Source organism: Diabrotica virgifera, chromosome 9 (genome assembly GCF_917563875.1).
Source record: "Diabrotica virgifera virgifera chromosome 9, PGI_DIABVI_V3a".
Lineage (NCBI taxonomy): Eukaryota > Metazoa > Arthropoda > Insecta > Coleoptera > Chrysomelidae > Diabrotica > Diabrotica virgifera.
Genome location: NC_065451.1, coordinates 124,222,455 through 124,240,959, shown reverse-complemented (window position 1 = coordinate 124,240,959; position 18,505 = coordinate 124,222,455). Strand labels below are relative to the sequence as shown.

Sequence of the window (18,505 nt, the reverse complement as noted above, 5' to 3'; positions counted from 1 at the left end):
ATTTTCTTTATAAACCTGTTATGCATTATGTCTATATGAGTATTAAATTTTTATTTCTTTTAATATAATTTTTATGAATTCATATTCTTTTCTCAATAATCCCCCCTGGCCACCTCTGGCCCAATGTTTATCGTGGATAACAATAGGCAAAACCCATAATTTTGACACAAAACAGGGTGATACTACCTACCATTTATGAAAGGAAAGAATTTTGCAATGGAAACTACAGAAGTGCCATAATTTATTGATGATTTACCCTGTAATCTTTTTGAATACCTGAGATTTTATTACTCTATACCTTTTTGAAACAGTATAGAGGACCAAGTTTTCGGTGTTTACATGGCACTTCTAAATTTTCTATAACACTAGCATACACAACTTGGATCTACCTACAAAATGGAAAACCCACTATCACATTTTCTGTGAAATAAGTTCATAAGGTATTCTTACCTTATTCATAAAGGATTCTTGTAATTTTATTAAACAAATAGGAGGGTACTTATTGAAAATAATCTGATGAGAGGGCTATGACAATGTAATGTATAGTTTGGTAGGCGACAACTTTGTGCTGCAAAGCCAGCTACGGTCAACTCAGTGATGCCAAGCTGGTGATGGTCAACTCAATGATAGTAAAATTGACGCTCCGAAACTCGGCAAAAAGAATACAATAATATATTATGCAATTATTTATTATCCAATATAATATACAATTTATATAAAAATTGATTAATATAACGAAAATATATAAGAGATTTTAAAATAATATAATATACAATCTATTAAAAAACTAGTTCATATTGTAACTGTGTGAAATCCCTCCGAGATATTCGATCAAATTTTGCCTGGTATAATTTTTCCAGTTTCTTATTTAGAATCTGTTATAGCCATATATTTTTATTTTATTAATCAAATTCTGTAATCAAATTTTTTCTATAGATTATATATTATATTGTATTATAATAAATAATTGCATAATATATTATTGTATTCCTTTTCACCAAGTTGATCATCACAGAGTTTACCATCGCCAAGATGACCATCTCCGACTAGGCATCGCTGACTTTACAGTGCCGAGTTGACCTGCTCCATCTATAGTTCAGTGGGGTTTTGGTCAACTCAACCTTTTTTTCTATTGTTCTGGGCAGCTTATGGTTATAAAAGACCCAAAACCAAAGGATAATATAAAATGGGCCTTGCAAACACAATGGGGGTAACTGGAAATTCTCCTTTTAAGGGAAATTGACCCTAAGACTGGTACAAGACTTTTGTTGGTGATAGTACAGTGGGTTAGTTAATCTACAACACCTTTTGAACCAAGCAAGATTTGATGTCTGATGAAAATTAAAAAACACATAAAATACCAATACTTGCATAAAAATGACATGTGTCACTCAACCCAAGTCGGAAAGGATATTGTCAACAGAAATTTGTTAAATAGAATGAGGGTCCAATGATCATTTAAAAGGTATTTCAAATCCATGCGTTCTACTTTTAAAATATTCATCAATCCAAATAAGATTATTATGACTGAAATACCTTTTAGATACTATTTCCTTTAAACATATTTGACTGACAATGATCTATGGGGTGAGTTTGTAACGGTCACGTTACTAACTTAACTCTTTAATTATTTTTATAATTATTTTCCTTCGCTCTCCCATTTAAATTCTCTAATTCCTCGTATAGGACCACTGACGTGACGTCATACCTCGGTGATGGAACGTACTCCACCTATCGAGAATGATTTCGTTTTCTGAGAGAGTTTGACGTTTACCTTGGCGGAGAAGCGCCTCTCGTTCTTGACTTGACTGTTGGCTGTTGTGTCGAATAGAGGTACCATATAGAATGGCGGATGATTTCATCCAACTTATTTTATAACATCAAGCAATTTAAAGTTAAGTAAAAAGTTACCAGCAAGGGTTGTCGAGTTAGGGAGACATGTGTGTGACAACTCCCGTTGGAGCCTAATAGGAATCATTCGGTGAGATTTATTTTTTTGTAATAATTTTTAATTAGCCATTGTCATGTGTTTTTTGTTGTGGAATATTTAAAATATTAGTCCCATTGTTAAACTTTCTTAGTCAATCTATTAAGGGAAGGGTGTAGATGATTTCGATCTTTATATTATCTTTATATCGATCTTTATATTAATGGGGTTTTTGGTTTTACATAACCAAACATTTTTGAAGTCCTCAAATTAATATTGGAAATAATTACCATTTCTCTGTAGGTTTTAAATTTATTGAACATCCAATATTTTATAAATTCAATATATTTTTACAGATATTTCCTCAAATAAATCATTTCAATGTCATTTGTCCATGTATTCACACTCAAAACAGTTCAAGGTTACCTGAGATTGGTTTTTTGTTCCATTTTTAATGGCCGGTTTTTCTATACTATTGCTTCTAAAAAGTTCCTCAATTATTTCTTCTTCCCTTTACTTTTTGCTCATGTTTAAAATGAGAAATAAAACTGGGAATGTTTTTTAGCCATTTGGGAGAAACCCTACCATGAAGTCATAGACCTTATTTGACCACCTAGAGAAACCACTACAGCCACAGTCAAGTCATCATGGGAGTATGTCGATTTGGGAGCAAGCTATGGGAGCGTTCCAGCTCAATTTTCGTCTTGGCACCTGGGCCTACAGGAGTCATGGAGTCGCACCATCCTGGTGCATCATTTTCTAGGATGCAACCGCAACCTCGTTTGGGAACATTCAGTGAGGTGTTTTAGTAACTATTGGTTTTTTTATATTTCAGACTATCTGTTAAATACACTATGTTTTTTTTCCAGATTTAGGTTACCTCTGGTTTTTTTTGACATATTTGTATATTAGATTATTTGGTTCCCAACCTTTGTATCTACGGTAACTTCTTGTGCACAGGAATAAGCCTAGAGAAAATTAGGTTTTTAATACTTTATTATTGCTTTGATATTGGTTTATGTAATTCGGGTAAATTTATATTTTAATATTACTAGCTTGTTTCCCAAATATTTTACTGTTATTTGCTTTATTCCATTTGTTCGGTTAATTTATGTCATCGTCGGTATTTATCTCAACTTCATTTCTACTTTAGTCAATTGTATATTTAACTTTATTTATTCATTACTGTATTTTCCCTTAGTGAGGCTTGGGCCTATTTATTTGTAGTATTTTCATCTTTGTCAGTTTCCTTTAATTGTACGTAGCAGGCGTACTATAACCATTTGGTAGAAGACTTATGTAATTTTGTACCCTATATATATGTAAGAGGTATTTAAGTTTATAACAGATAACATTATTGTTGTTATCTTTAAAATATATATAGCTTCTTGTATAACTTATGTCATTTTAGAGTTACATGATATATGCTTGTCTAACTCAGAGATTGTTAAAAATCTAGTAGTTATTTTAATAAATATTTATTTATTTTGTATATCATGAATTTTATTATTCCTTTATGTTTGTTATTACAGGTTTGATATATTTAATATTTGACAGCAGTATAAGATACCTGGGAAAATGATCGAAGATCATTTTCATGGCGCCCATGATTAGTTAGTTTTATTTATTTTGTTCGTTTTTAGTCATTATTCATCTCCATTCATTTTCAGTATATTATTCTTATTTTATTATTTCATCTTCTAGTCATCATTACTATCTATATAGAGCTACTGTTCTTCGACAGGCATGCAAACGAGCCGTATCCATCCTTGAGTGTCAAGTTGCTCTCTTGCATCTATAGCTAGCCAACTCTATTCAGTTTGCCTCTGTCTCTTCCCACTTCTACTTCTATCCCTTCTCATTCCCCTTTCTTCAGTAATACTGAAAAGTAGTATTTTTCCTATTGCGGCTTCTCAACGTAGAAGCCACTCCACCCACTACATCTTCTTTTCATCCCAACTATTTAGTAACCTAGTCTTTTCTTTTCTTTTTCATTACTTCTGTTGGAGTATATCACTCCAACAGAAGTTCTTTTTGTTACATTGGCTGCCCAATGCGTGGTGCCAACCGTTTATGGTTTTAAGACAGTAGTTCTGTTAGTTCATTTTTCTTTTATTGGAATTTTCTGTATTATTACCATTTTCATATCTTTGTATATATGTTACTTCTGATTTATTTTTGGTCTTTAAAACTTTACGAATACTAAACAGGTAGACTTATACTGCTTTTCTTTGGTTTTGATTAGTTTATTTTGATACCTCATTTTTAGTTTTAGTGGTACAGCTCATATGTTAGTTTGGATTTTGTATTTTTATTGGAAACTTATTTATGTATTTAGATTGAGTATACATAACTGACATTATGTTCTATTAGTTAAATTTTTATTCCTTCTACCAATGGTAGTGCGTTTGCGCGTACAATTAATCGTTGAATATATGCATATATTTTTTTTCTAGTGTGGTTATATTTTACACCTAACTAGAAATTATTTTCAGTATTTAGGTATTTTATTTACTTTATTGATTTGATTATTTATATATTTTGCTGGCATTTTGATTTGTTGGTGTGTCGCTAATATTTTCTCCATATGTATCTTTGTCTTACAAACTTTAGATTTAATTTTTTTGTATTTGTTATTTTTGATATTTGGGTTGTTTGGTAAGACAGGCACACACCACAAAGCACAATCAGTCCACAACATTAGTTTCTATACATGATACGTTGAATGCGCATGGTTCGGATGGTTACAGATGGTCATCCAAACTATTTTTCTTTAATTGGTAGTGTTAAACATAACAATTATAATTATTGTATAGTAAAGTGGTTCCATTATCCATCTCAGTTCTAGTTTTATTATTGTTGATAATAATATTATATCAATGTGGGTACCATAATATAATGCTCATAGAAATCAGATACTTTAGGTTGAGATTTAAACATAAATCCTTTATTAGTTAGAAACATTGGTACTTTTTCTATTAAGTTATAGAACAATCCTCAGAAGAAGATTAACTTAACGGTGTCGTTCAAGCTAATCTCTTCTTCTGTTTGTCTTTAGCTTAGCTCAATCGTTAGTATGGTTAGAAATTTTAGTCTGATTTTTTTTTACCATCTGATAATGCAGGTACCTACATACATTGCTTGATTTCATTTTTGGCTTAGTTTTGATGACTTTTATTTATTACTTATTAATTTAATTATTATGTAGTACTTTATGTATGAGTTTATTTTTTTTTGGTATTAGGTATGGTGCATTTTAATTATTATTATGAGTCAATATTATTAATTGCTAATCCTGTCAGTAGGATTATCCAATTAATAAAAACTTCACTTGTATTTTTGTCTAGTTTTTGCACACCTAACCCCTAAGTTAGAAGGGTTGTTGACTATTATATATTTATATATTTGGATAGGTGAACTCATACAAGTACCTACTCTTGGTTAATATGGATATTATTATGGAACTATATGTTATGCACTACATATGTCAGATTACCTATGTGTTATATATTTTTGAATATTTGATTACCTACTATTTTTTTTATATTATTTTTATATCTAGTTATGAATTTGCCATATTGGAAAGATGTGGTTTTTAATTTGTTATTGGGTTACTCTATTAACATTTGTCTCAAATATCTTAAACACTTTATAATAATTTATATCCTATCCTACACACTATGATTCTGGAATTAGATTGGAATGTTGATGTGAGTATGTATGGTTTCTTAAGTCTTTTATTGATTTCTTCTTGTGGACTAGCCTGTCCTTACTCTGTTAATGCTAGTGAGTGAGTACGTGGGTTCGAAATTCAGCAATTGGCCATTGCTATCCGGTTTCGTAATCTATGTCCTCATGGCAGAGTATGCAGATGTCTATTCATCATCAGTTCCTAATGGTCCAAGAGCTGTGAGACATTTTTGAGTAGGTATTTTAGGCAACCTGAAAATTTTTCAGGTGACTCTTCTATAATAGCCTAATACAAAAATGCCGGTCTGGCTGGAGGGTAGCGGTTATTTTCCCCAAAAATCCCCCCAAAAGTTAAAAAAAAGAGTAAAAATTGTTATTGCAAAAAATATCATTGACGTGACTTTAAAGTAAATTTAAATATTCAAATATAAAGAAAATAAACAGGCCAGGCGATTTGAGGGCGATTTTAACTCTGCAAGATACTTGCATGGGCGCCCCAGGATTATTTTCGGGGGATGCATCTGAACTTTAGAAGATTTCATCTGAATCTGTACATACTATTAACGAGTATAAAATATACAAATATACACGCAAAGCTATGTACATTCCTTCCGGACAGGGAAGTATAATGATTATTTTGACAGGGTATTTTTTAATATTAAAAATAAATATTCTAAAAAAGACAGGTTTTTTTTGGTGAAATTTTCCAGCTGCCATGTGATCAAACAAATTACGCGTACATATAAATAAAAAGCGCTATAGGTAAGCAGCAGTGTGAGACAGAGCGTATACCGATAGCTGTTTGTGTCCTCTGTTGTACCTGAGCGAGTTCGTTCGCTCGAGAAAAATCACGTGACCTGGCGATCCCATGTTGTTGTGCCTCGAAACGTTAGAGTAATTGTTATATATTATAGTTTTTTAAGTAACTTTTTCTTAATTAAAGGAAAATAATACGTACTATGCAATAGATTTTGCAAATATGATAGAAAAAGACAGATTTATTATTATCAATATATAGGTAGAAAAGTATAAAAGTATAAACTAAATTAATTCTGTGTCCGAATCTTGTACTTCATCTTCAAACTCCTCATCTGAGCTTAAATATTCACTGTCTTCTTCTTCGTCAGACTCCCCTCGAGACTCAGATTCCTCTTCTTCATGATCTGTAAATAGTTGTAATATGTATTTAGAATTAATTAAAAATTAATTAGCGATAATTTAATTGAATTACTACGTATTCTCTGTCCTTTTATACGGAGTCGAAGCCTGGACAATCACGGGCGCATCTGAAGAAAGACTTGCCATTGTTGACATGTGCTGTTATTGAATAATGTAAAAAATATCATGAACACAACACGTAACAAACACGGAAACATTAAGAAAGATGAAAAAGGCAAAAGAAATACTCAACACTATAAAGGAAAGAAAAATAAGCCAAAATAAATATTCATTCTCTTCTTCTTCGTCAGACTCCCCTCGAGACTCAGATTCCTCTTCTACCTGATCTGTAAATATTTGTAAATATGTATTTAGAATTAATTAAAAAATAATTAGTGATTAATTAATTGAGTTGCTACGTATTATTACTTATATAACTAATACTTAATACTTTCTCTTATATTATAAATTACATCACGTTTTTTATTTCTTAGTATATGACCAAAGTAGCTCATTTTTCTTTCCTTCATAGTGTTGAGTATTTGTTTTGCCTTTTTTTATATTTCTTAAGGGGGGGGGGATGGTTTGAAATATTTAATTTTTTTATTACTTCAAATAAAAGTGCATACTTTCAACAATACTCTATGAAATTTTCAAAATAATCGGAGTAAAATTATCAGAGACACAGGGTGTTGAATATCCCTATCTTCGACTCGCGTTGCCGCGGCTTCGCGCCAGCACGCTTGAGCGTAGTGAGAAACGTTAAACAACTGTTCGCCTTCTCTTTTGTAGATTACTCCGCAATTTAAAAAACATATTCCAATGTTCATAAATTTACGATTTGGCAGACAAATCAGAAGATGAAGATGCAGTTGTCAAAAGTTAAAACGCATTTTTCTCAAAACTGCTTTTTCAAATGCGGTGGACATTGTAACTGAAAAACTACTCGACCGATCTACCTGAAATTTTGCACAGATTTTCTTTAGACATTTCGTGAGGTAATAACGTCGAGATATTTTTCATTTTTTGCTTATTTTTTGTTCAACAATATTATATCTGTTGGTTTTCACAAAATTTTTATCAAAAATTTAGTATTTTTGACTTCTGAGTATCCCAAAAATTCAAAAATCGCTAAAAATAAAAAAACTCGACGTTGTTACCTCGTGAAACTCATAAGCTAATTAAATATTTTTGAATTTTTTGTTTCGTATGATCCAGTGATGAGTCCAGTGATGTCCTCCGCAAAATTCATTATTTTTGAGCTGCCTGCCAAAATTTGTCGCCCATGGCTCATTTTTCAATATTTTGGATTTAATTTTTTCTTAAATATTCTTTGAATTGTACTTAATATGTTTATTTAATTCAAAAATAAAATAATTCTACCATAGCTTCGAAAAAAATCACAAAAATGTGCTTGGTATGTTGATTTCAAATCATACCCACCCCTTAATGTTTCCGTGTTTGTTACGTGTTGCGTCCATGATATTTTTTACATTATTCGATAACACCACATCTCGACAATGGCAAGTCTATCTTCAGATGCGACCGTGATTGTCCAGGCTTCGAGTCCCTATAAAAGGAGAGAGAATACGTAGCAACTCAATTAATTTTTCAGTAATTAATTTTTATTTAATTCTAAATACATATTACAACTATTTACAGATCATATAGAAGATGAATCTGAGTCTCGAGGGGAGTCTGACGAAGAAGAAGACAGTGAATATTTAAGCTCAGATGAGGAGTTTGAAGAAGAGGTACAAGATTCGGACACAGAATTAATTTAGTTTACACTTTTATACTTTTCTACCTACATCTTTATAATAATAAATCTGTCTTTTTCTATCATATTTGCAAAATCTATTGTATAGTACGTATTATTTTCCTTTAATTAAGAAAAAGTTACTTAAAAAACTATAATATATAATAATTACTCTGACGTTTCGAGGCACAACAATATGGGATCGCCAGGTCACGTGATTTTTCTCGAGCGAACGGACTCGCCCAGGTACTACAGAGGACGCAAACAGCTATCGGTATACGCTCTTTCTCACACTCCTGTTTACCTATAGCGCTTTTCATTTATATGCACGCGTAATTTGTTCGATCACATGGCAGTTGGAAAATTTCACCAAAAAAAACCTGTCTTTTTTAGAATATTTATTTTTAAAATTAAAAAATACCCTGTCAAAATAACAATTGCACCTCCCTGTGCGGAAGGAATGTACATAGCTTTGCATGTATAGTTGTATATTTTATACTCGTTAGTAGTATGTACAGATTCAGATGAAATCTTCTGAAGTTCAGATTCATCCCCTGAAAATAATCCTGGGGCGCCCATGCAAGTATCTTGCAGAGTTAAAATCGCCCTCAAATCGCCTGGCCTGTTTATTTTCTTTATATTTGAATATTTAAATTTACTTTAAAGTCACGTCAATGATATTTTTTGTAATAATAATTTTTACCCTTTTTTTAAATTTGGTGGGGATTTTTGGGGAAAATAACCGCTACCCTCCAGCCAGACCGGCATTTTTGTATTAGGCTATCACAGAAGAGTCACCTGAAAAATTTTCAGGTTGCCTAAAATACCTACTCAAAAATGTCTCACAGCTCTTATACTATAACCATTCTCCTGTAATTAGTCCACTTATTCCAGTTTTTGTTACAAATTGATAGGGAGGTTTATTTAATTTGTATTATGTCTCGTACTTCATAGTATGTATGTGGAACTTTGACTGATGAGGGATAAATATCCTAGTGTGCACGTATTCATCGATCAAAGCTTTGACTATACCTATACATAGTAGGTTCATTAATTCAGTATTTGGAGTGTTACTGACAAATGAGTTGTTCATTTGAGTATATTCCCACTTCTTTCCTTAGGCATTAGTTTTGTTATTTAGATTTTGGAACATTTCCTGAATAATTCCACGTATGTGAGAGCGCATGAATCTGCAGTTTTAATTAAAATTGGTTGCCCGTTCTCGTCAATTTTTTTTCCTATCACTTATCACATATTTTTTTTCCTATCACTTATCATAGTGTCATAAAACTTATGAGTTCATCATTTATTCTTTTTCTTTCTTACTTATTCTTACATTATTGGTACCTTATCTGAGTCTGGTTATTCTCATACATCTGTTGTAGCATCATGCTATAGTTCGCGAATACCAGCACAAATTAAGTTTAGGTAGTTTCTATATTTTAGTCAATATACCTTAGGTATTTATCTTACCTTTGATTTAGTTTGGTTACCTCTCTGTTACTTAGTCTGTTAGCAATATTTATTCTGACTTATTTTGATTACTTAGTTTGGATAGGTCCATATTACCGGATGAGGGTGTATGTAGACCTAATTTATTTATTTTGTTCAGTATTAGTTACCATTGGATCCAATAATTTAGTTTATTTAGTATTAGTAAGAATTGGTCCATAAATTTGCCTGATCGTTCTTCTTTGGATATACTCCTATATAAATCTGGTGTCCATTGATAGTCCGATTCTGGATACGTGTCCGATTCTTCATTTATTTTGTGTATTTGGTTGGATAGGTTCGTATTACCGTATGTGGGTGTACGTAGACCTGATCTGTTTATGTGGTTTAGTATTGGTGTGAATTGGTCCATAAATTTGCCTGGTTGTTCTTCTTTGGATATGCCTTTTATGAATCTGGTGTCCACTGATAGTTCGACTTTGGATTAAGTGTCCGATTCCACATTTATTTTTGGTTATTGAGTTTTGGATTCCTTTGGTATGTTCAGCATTGGTATTATTTGGCATTAGTGAGAATTGTTCCATAAATCTTCCTGATTGTTCTTCTCTGGATATACTATTATGAATCTGGTGTCCATTGTTAGTTCAATTTTGGATTAAGTGTTCAATTCTTTACTTATTTTAGCTACTGATTTTTTTTTAATTTCACTTTGGTATATTTACTTGTGATGGTTCGAATTGGCTCACACCTTTTCCTGGTTGTTCCGTCCGTGGATATACCCTTTATAAATCTGATGTCCATGGATAGTTCAATTTTGGTTTTAGTGCTCAATTCGACACTTAGCATTATTATGAATTTTAGTGCAATATTTAGTTTTGTTTGACTTTTAAGCAATAATGTGTTAATATTTGGTAGCAGAGAGTAACATAGTAACATTTTAGCATTAGTTTGAGTCATATATGTATTTATTTTTCCTTGAACCTTAGTTTTTGCTTAGTTGTAATCTTGCGAATCAACGTGGATTGTTAGACTAGTGTAAATTTTATTTGTAATATTTTGAGGTTTAAAAAAAATTTCTTTGATAAATTTTTTTTTCCCGAGTAGAAGGGGATTGTAACGGTCACGTTACTAACTTAACTCTTTAATTATTTTTATAATTATTTTCCTTCGCTCTCCCATTTAAATTCTCTAATTCCTCGTATAGGACCACTGACGTGACGTCATACCTCGGTGATGGAACGTACTCCACCTATCGAGAATGATTTCGTTTTCTGAGAGAGTTTGACGTTTACCTTGGCGGAGAAGCGCCTCTCGTTCTTGACTTGACTGTTGGCTGTTGTGTCGAATAGAGGTACCATATAGAATGGCGGATGATTTCATCCAACTTATTTTATAACATCAAGCAATTTAAAGTTAAGTAAAAAGTTACCAGCAAGGGTTGTCGAGTTAGGGAGATATGTGTGTGACAACTCCCGTTGGAGCCTAATAGGAATCATTCGGTGAGATTTATTTTTTTGTAATAATTTTTAATTAGCCATTGTCATGTGTTTTTTGTTGTGGAATATTTAAAATATTAGTCCCATTGTAAACTTTCTTAGTCAATCTATTAAGGGAAGGGTGTAGATGATTTCGATCTTTATATTATCTTTATATCGATCTTTATATTAATGGGGTTTTTGGTTTTACATAACCAAACATTTTTGAAGTCCTCAAACTAATATTGGAAATAATTACCATTTCTCTGTAGGTTTTAAATTTATTGAACATCCAATATTTTATAAATTCAATATATTTTTACAGATATTTCCTCAAATAAATCATTTCAATGTCATTTGTCCATGTATTCACACTCAAAACAGTTCAAGGTTACCTGAGATTGGTTTTTTGTTCCATTTTTAATGGCCGGTTTTTCTATACTATTGCTTCTAAAAAGTTCCTCAATTATTTCTTCTTCCCTTTACTTTTTGCTCATGTTTAAAATGAGAAATAAAACTGGGAATGTTTTTTAGCCATTTGGGAGAAACCCTACCATGAAGTCATAGACCTTATTTGACCACCTAGAGAAACCACTACAGCCACAGTCAAGTCATCATGGGAGTATGTCGATTTGGGAGCAAGCTATGGGAGCGTTCCAGCTCAATTTTCGTCTTGGCACCTGGGCCTACAGGAGTCATGGAGTCGCACCATCCTGGTGCATCATTTTCTAGGATGCAACCGCAACCTCGTTTGGGAACATTCAGTGAGGTGTTTTAGTAACTATTGGTTTTTTTATATTTCAGACTATCTGTTAAATACACTATGTTTTTTTTCCAGATTTAGGTTACCTCTGGTTTTTTTTTGACATATTTGTATATTAGATTATTTGGTTCCCAACCTTTGTATCTACGGTAACTTCTTGTGCACAGGAATAAGCCTAGAGAAAATTAGGTTTTTAATACTTTATTATTGCTTTGATATTGGTTTATGTAATTCGGGTAAATTTATATTTTAATATTACTAGCTTGTTTCCCAAATATTTTACTGTTATTTGCTTTATTCCATTTGTTCGGTTAATTTATGTCATCGTCGGTATTTATCTCAACTTCATTTCTACTTTAGTCAATTGTATATTTAACTTTATTTATTCATTACTGTATTTTCCCTTAGTGAGGCTTGGGCCTATTTATTTGTAGTATTTTCATCTTTGTCAGTTTCCTTTAGTTGTACGTAGCAGGCGTACTATAACCATTTGGTAGAAGACTTATGTAATTTTGTACCCTATATATATGTAAGAGGTATTTAAGTTTATAACAGATAACATTATTGTTGTTATCTTTAAAATATATATAGCTTCTTGTATAACTTATGTCATTTTAGAGTTACATGATATATGCTTGTCTAACTCAGAGATTGTTAAAAATCTAGTAGTTATTTTAATAAATATTTATTTATTTTGTATATCATGAATTTTATTATTCCTTTATGTTTGTTATTACAGGTTTGATATATTTAATATTTGACAGCAGTATAAGATACCTGGGAAAATGATCGAAGATCATTTTCATGGCGCCCATGATTAGTTAGTTTTATTTATTTTGTTCGTTTTTAGTCATTATTCATCTCCATTCATTTTCAGTATATTATTCTTATTTTATTATTTCATCTTCTAGTCATCATTACTATCTATATAGAGCTACTGTTCTTCGACAGGCATGCAAACGAGCCGTATCCATCCTTGAGTGTCAAGTTGCTCTCTTGCATCTATAGCTAGCCAACTCTATTCAGTTTGCCTCTGTCTCTTCCCACTTCTACTTCTATCCCTTCTCATTCCCCTTTCTTCAGTAATACTGAAAAGTAGTATTTTTCCTATTGCGGCTTCTCAACGTAGAAGCCACTCCACCCACTACATCTTCTTTTCATCCCAACTATTTAGTAACCTAGTCTTTTCTTTTCTTTTTCATTACTTCTGTTGGAGTATATCACTCCAACAGAAGTTCTTTTTGTTACATTGGCTGCCCAATGCGTGGTGCCAACCGTTTATGGTTTTAAGACAGTAGTTCTGTTAGTTCATTTTTCTTTTATTGGAATTTTCTGTATTATTACCATTTTCATATCTTTGTATATATGTTACTTCTGATTTATTTTTGGTCTTTAAAACTTTACGAATACTAAACAGGTAGACTTATACTGCTTTTCTTTGGTTTTGATTAGTTTATTTTGATACCTCATTTTTAGTTTTAGTGGTACAGCTCATATGTTAGTTTGGATTTTGTATTTTTATTGGAAACTTATTTATGTATTTAGATTGAGTATACATAACTGACATTATGTTCTATTAGTTAAATTTTTATTCCTTCTACCAATGGTAGTGCGTTTGCGCGTACAATTAATCGTTGAATATATGCATATATTTTTTTTCTAGTGTGGTTATATTTTACACCTAACTAGAAATTATTTTCAGTATTTAGGTATTTTATTTACTTTATTGATTTGATTATTTATATATTTTGCTGGCATTTTGATTTGTTGGTGTGTCGCTAATATTTTCTCCATATGTATCTTTGTCTTACAAACTTTAGATTTAATTTTTTTGTATTTGTTATTTTTGATATTTGGGTTGTTTGGTAAGACAGGCACACACCACAAAGCACAATCAGTCCACAACATTAGTTTCTATACATGATACGTTGAATGCGCATGGTTCGGATGGTTACAGATGGTCATCCAAACTATTTTTCTTTAATTGGTAGTGTTAAACATAACAATTATAATTATTGTATAGTAAAGTGGTTCCATTATCCATCTCAGTTCTAGTTTTATTATTGTTGATAATAATATTATATCAATGTGGGTACCATAATATAATGCTCATAGAAATCAGATACTTTAGGTTGAGATTTAAACATAAATCCTTTATTAGTTAGAAACATTGGTACTTTTTCTATTAAGTTATAGAACAATCCTCAGAAGAAGATTAACTTAACGGTGTCGTTCAAGCTAATCTCTTCTTCTGTTTGTCTTTAGCTTAGCTCAATCGTTAGTATGGTTAGAAATTTTAGTCTGATTTTTTTTTACCATCTGATAATGCAGGTACCTACATACATTGCTTGATTTCATTTTTGGCTTAGTTTTGATGACTTTTATTTATTACTTATTAATTTAATTATTATGTAGTACTTTATGTATGAGTTTATTTTTTTTTGGTATTAGGTATGGTGCATTTTAATTATTATTATGAGTCAATATTATTAATTGCTAATCCTGTCAGTAGGATTATCCAATTAATAAAAACTTCACTTGTATTTTTGTCTAGTTTTTGCACACCTAACCCCTAAGTTAGAAGGGTTGTTGACTATTATATATTTATATATTTGGATAGGTGAACTCATACAAGTACCTACTCTTGGTTAATATGGATATTATTATGGAACTATATGTTATGCACTACATATGTCAGATTACCTATGTGTTATATATTTTTGAATATTTGATTACCTACTATTTTTTTTATATTATTTTTATATCTAGTTATGAATTTGCCATATTGGAAAGATGTGGTTTTTAATTTGTTATTGGGTTACTCTATTAACATTTGTCTCAAATATCTTAAACACTTTATAATAATTTATATCCTATCCTACACACTATGATTCTGGAATTAGATTGGAATGTTGATGTGAGTATGTATGGTTTCTTAAGTCTTTTATTGATTTCTTCTTGTGGACTAGCCTGTCCTTACTCTGTTAATGCTAGTGAGTGAGTACGTGGGTTCGAAATTCAGCAATTGGCCATTGCTATCCGGTTTCGTAATCTATGTCCTCATGGCAGAGTATGCAGATGTCTATTCATCATCAGTTCCTAATGGTCCAAGAGCTGTGAGACATTTTTGAGTAGGTATTTTAGGCAACCTGAAAATTTTTCAGGTGACTCTTCTATAATAGCCTAATACAAAAATGCCGGTCTGGCTGGAGGGTAGCGGTTATTTTCCCCAAAAATCCCCCCAAAAGTTAAAAAAAAGAGTAAAAATTGTTATTGCAAAAAATATCATTGACGTGACTTTAAAGTAAATTTAAATATTCAAATATAAAGAAAATAAACAGGCCAGGCGATTTGAGGGCGATTTTAACTCTGCAAGATACTTGCATGGGCGCCCCAGGATTATTTTCGGGGGATGCATCTGAACTTTAGAAGATTTCATCTGAATCTGTACATACTATTAACGAGTATAAAATATACAAATATACACGCAAAGCTATGTACATTCCTTCCGGACAGGGAAGTATAATGATTATTTTGACAGGGTATTTTTTAATATTAAAAATAAATATTCTAAAAAAGACAGGTTTTTTTTGGTGAAATTTTCCAGCTGCCATGTGATCAAACAAATTACGCGTACATATAAATAAAAAGCGCTATAGGTAAGCAGCAGTGTGAGACAGAGCGTATACCGATAGCTGTTTGTGTCCTCTGTTGTACCTGAGCGAGTTCGTTCGCTCGAGAAAAATCACGTGACCTGGCGATCCCATGTTGTTGTGCCTCGAAACGTTAGAGTAATTGTTATATATTATAGTTTTTTAAGTAACTTTTTCTTAATTAAAGGAAAATAATACGTACTATGCAATAGATTTTGCAAATATGATAGAAAAAGACAGATTTATTATTATCAATATATAGGTAGAAAAGTATAAAAGTATAAACTAAATTAATTCTGTGTCCGAATCTTGTACTTCATCTTCAAACTCCTCATCTGAGCTTAAATATTCACTGTCTTCTTCTTCGTCAGACTCCCCTCGAGACTCAGATTCCTCTTCTTCATGATCTGTAAATAGTTGTAATATGTATTTAGAATTAATTAAAAATTAATTAGCGATAATTTAATTGAATTACTACGTATTCTCTGTCCTTTTATACGGAGTCGAAGCCTGGACAATCACGGGCGCATCTGAAGAAAGACTTGCCATTGTTGACATGTGCTGTTATTGAATAATGTAAAAAATATCATGAACACAACACGTAACAAACACGGAAACATTAAGAAAGATGAAAAAGGCAAAAGAAATACTCAACACTATAAAGGAAAGAAAAATAAGCCAAAATAAATATTCATTCTCTTCTTCTTCGTCAGACTCCCCTCGAGACTCAGATTCCTCTTCTACCTGATCTGTAAATATTTGTAAATATGTATTTAGAATTAATTAAAAAATAATTAGTGATTAATTAATTGAGTTGCTACGTATTATTACTTATATAACTAATACTTAATACTTTCTCTTATATTATAAATTACATCACGTTTTTTATTTCTTAGTATATGACCAAAGTAGCTCATTTTTCTTTCCTTCATAGTGTTGAGTATTTGTTTTGCCTTTTTTTATATTTCTTAAGGGGGGGGGGGATGGTTTGAAATATTTAATTTTTTTATTACTTCAATAGTGTAGGAAACAAAGGTTGAACCTTGCAAAATGGACACAAGTCCGGTTTTATTTTTTTTCTGGTATATCAAGGGGTGCTTATTATAAGACTAACTTTTTCTGAAAAAATTTCGCCCCGGAACCTCCCTTTTCACCCCTTTAAAGGGGGTAATTTGTGGTTTTTGCGGAACGTAGCCTTTCCTGTAACTTTTACAAAAAATTTCTTTTATAGAAATATGAAGAGGAGTATATTTTCTATGATTTATTTCCAACACCATCTCTCTATCAACCACCGTTTAGCGGGGGTGGCGCCCTAAATTTAACAAGTTTTTAAAAAAGATGTTTTAAAAAAATATATATTTTTCCCTAACTCTAACGGAAATTAAGAAGAAATCCTGCGGCAATTATTCACAAATAATCGACTGATTTTTTGGTATAGGTTTTACTTAAGGATAATTGCCCTTTTTTTAATTACAGGGTGTTACATTTTAAAAAACCTCTTGTTATACCATCTGAACCGTTTATGCTAGAGTAAAAAGACTTTCAGAGATTACCCATGTACTAGTGCTATTTACAAATTTGTATAATGCACCCCCATTTTTTCCCCGGAACCACCCCAAAAAAAAGAAGAATTAATAAATAAATTGATTTTCTTGGAATCCTTCACACACAATGCTCTTTATTAATATGCTTCATACATCATTTTGTGGACGTTATTATTACCCATGCATGGACACCAAAAGCAATTTCCTAGTGCAACCCCTGAAGCAAAAAAAAATAAATAAAATGGGGGGTTGAAATTTTTTTTTCGTTTTTTGCTTTTTGATCCATATGGGCATATGCTTCATCAATAGTGATTTTCAAAAATATGTATTGTTATTGCAACATCTCTGCGAAAACCACCCCTATCCTTGAAAATATACTGCAGAAACTACCCCTATCCCTTGGCGAGCATGTTTTTACGATTTTCTCATTACCTATGTATTCTTTTTAAACAAAACTTATACAAGGTTAAAGACCACTATTTACTCTAAAAATTATGTTGTATTCATTTTTCCGAATAAGCAACCGTTACGGCACAGTGGCGCCGTAAACCTCATATATGCTTTGGCGGGCTCCAGGTTTTGTTTTTTTTTTTCGTCATCTGTTCGTTTTATTGATAAAGTAATTATGCAAAATAAAACAACACAGTGTAACCTACAAATTATGACTTATGCACATTTTACATTCTTTGCTCCCCAAAGCCACAGTGGTGGCCCAAAATAAATTTTTGCATATTTTCGCCACCTACATGCATTTTATTGCATTAATGCTACCTTAACAGCACAATATTTACCCTTAGGTGGTCGCTACGCAGTGGCGGATCCAGGGAGGGGTGATGGGGGTGATCACCTCCCCCCTCTCAAACCAAGTGATATTATATTCAAAGATTATAAAAATATTCATTTATTTTTATAGAAATTTAACCAATTGGCACCCCCCTCTTAACGATGCTGGATCCGCCACTGTCGCTAAAGCATAAAAAGTCATTCTTATAAAAATAATATTAATATAATATAAGTATTTCTATAAAAATAAATGAATATTTTTATAATCTTCAAATATAATATTACTTGGTTTGAGAGGGGT

At 31.7% G+C, this 18,505-nt stretch overlaps 1 long non-coding RNA gene across 2 annotated transcripts; it reads left to right on the top strand.

The window, feature by feature from the left end:
- The first annotated feature begins 1,805 nt into the window (after nt 1-1,805).
- LOC126892682 (uncharacterized) lies at nt 1,806-12,923 on the top strand. 2 transcript variants are annotated; one of them, XR_007700968.1, is made up of 2 exons: nt 1,806-1,981; nt 11,996-12,923. It is a non-coding gene; the product is annotated as an uncharacterized LOC126892682 (long non-coding RNA). The 2 variants fall into 2 exon arrangements; XR_007700967.1 differs by lacking the exon at nt 11,996-12,923 and adding an exon at nt 2,493-3,419.
- Nucleotides 12,924-18,505: the final 5,582 nt, after the last annotated feature.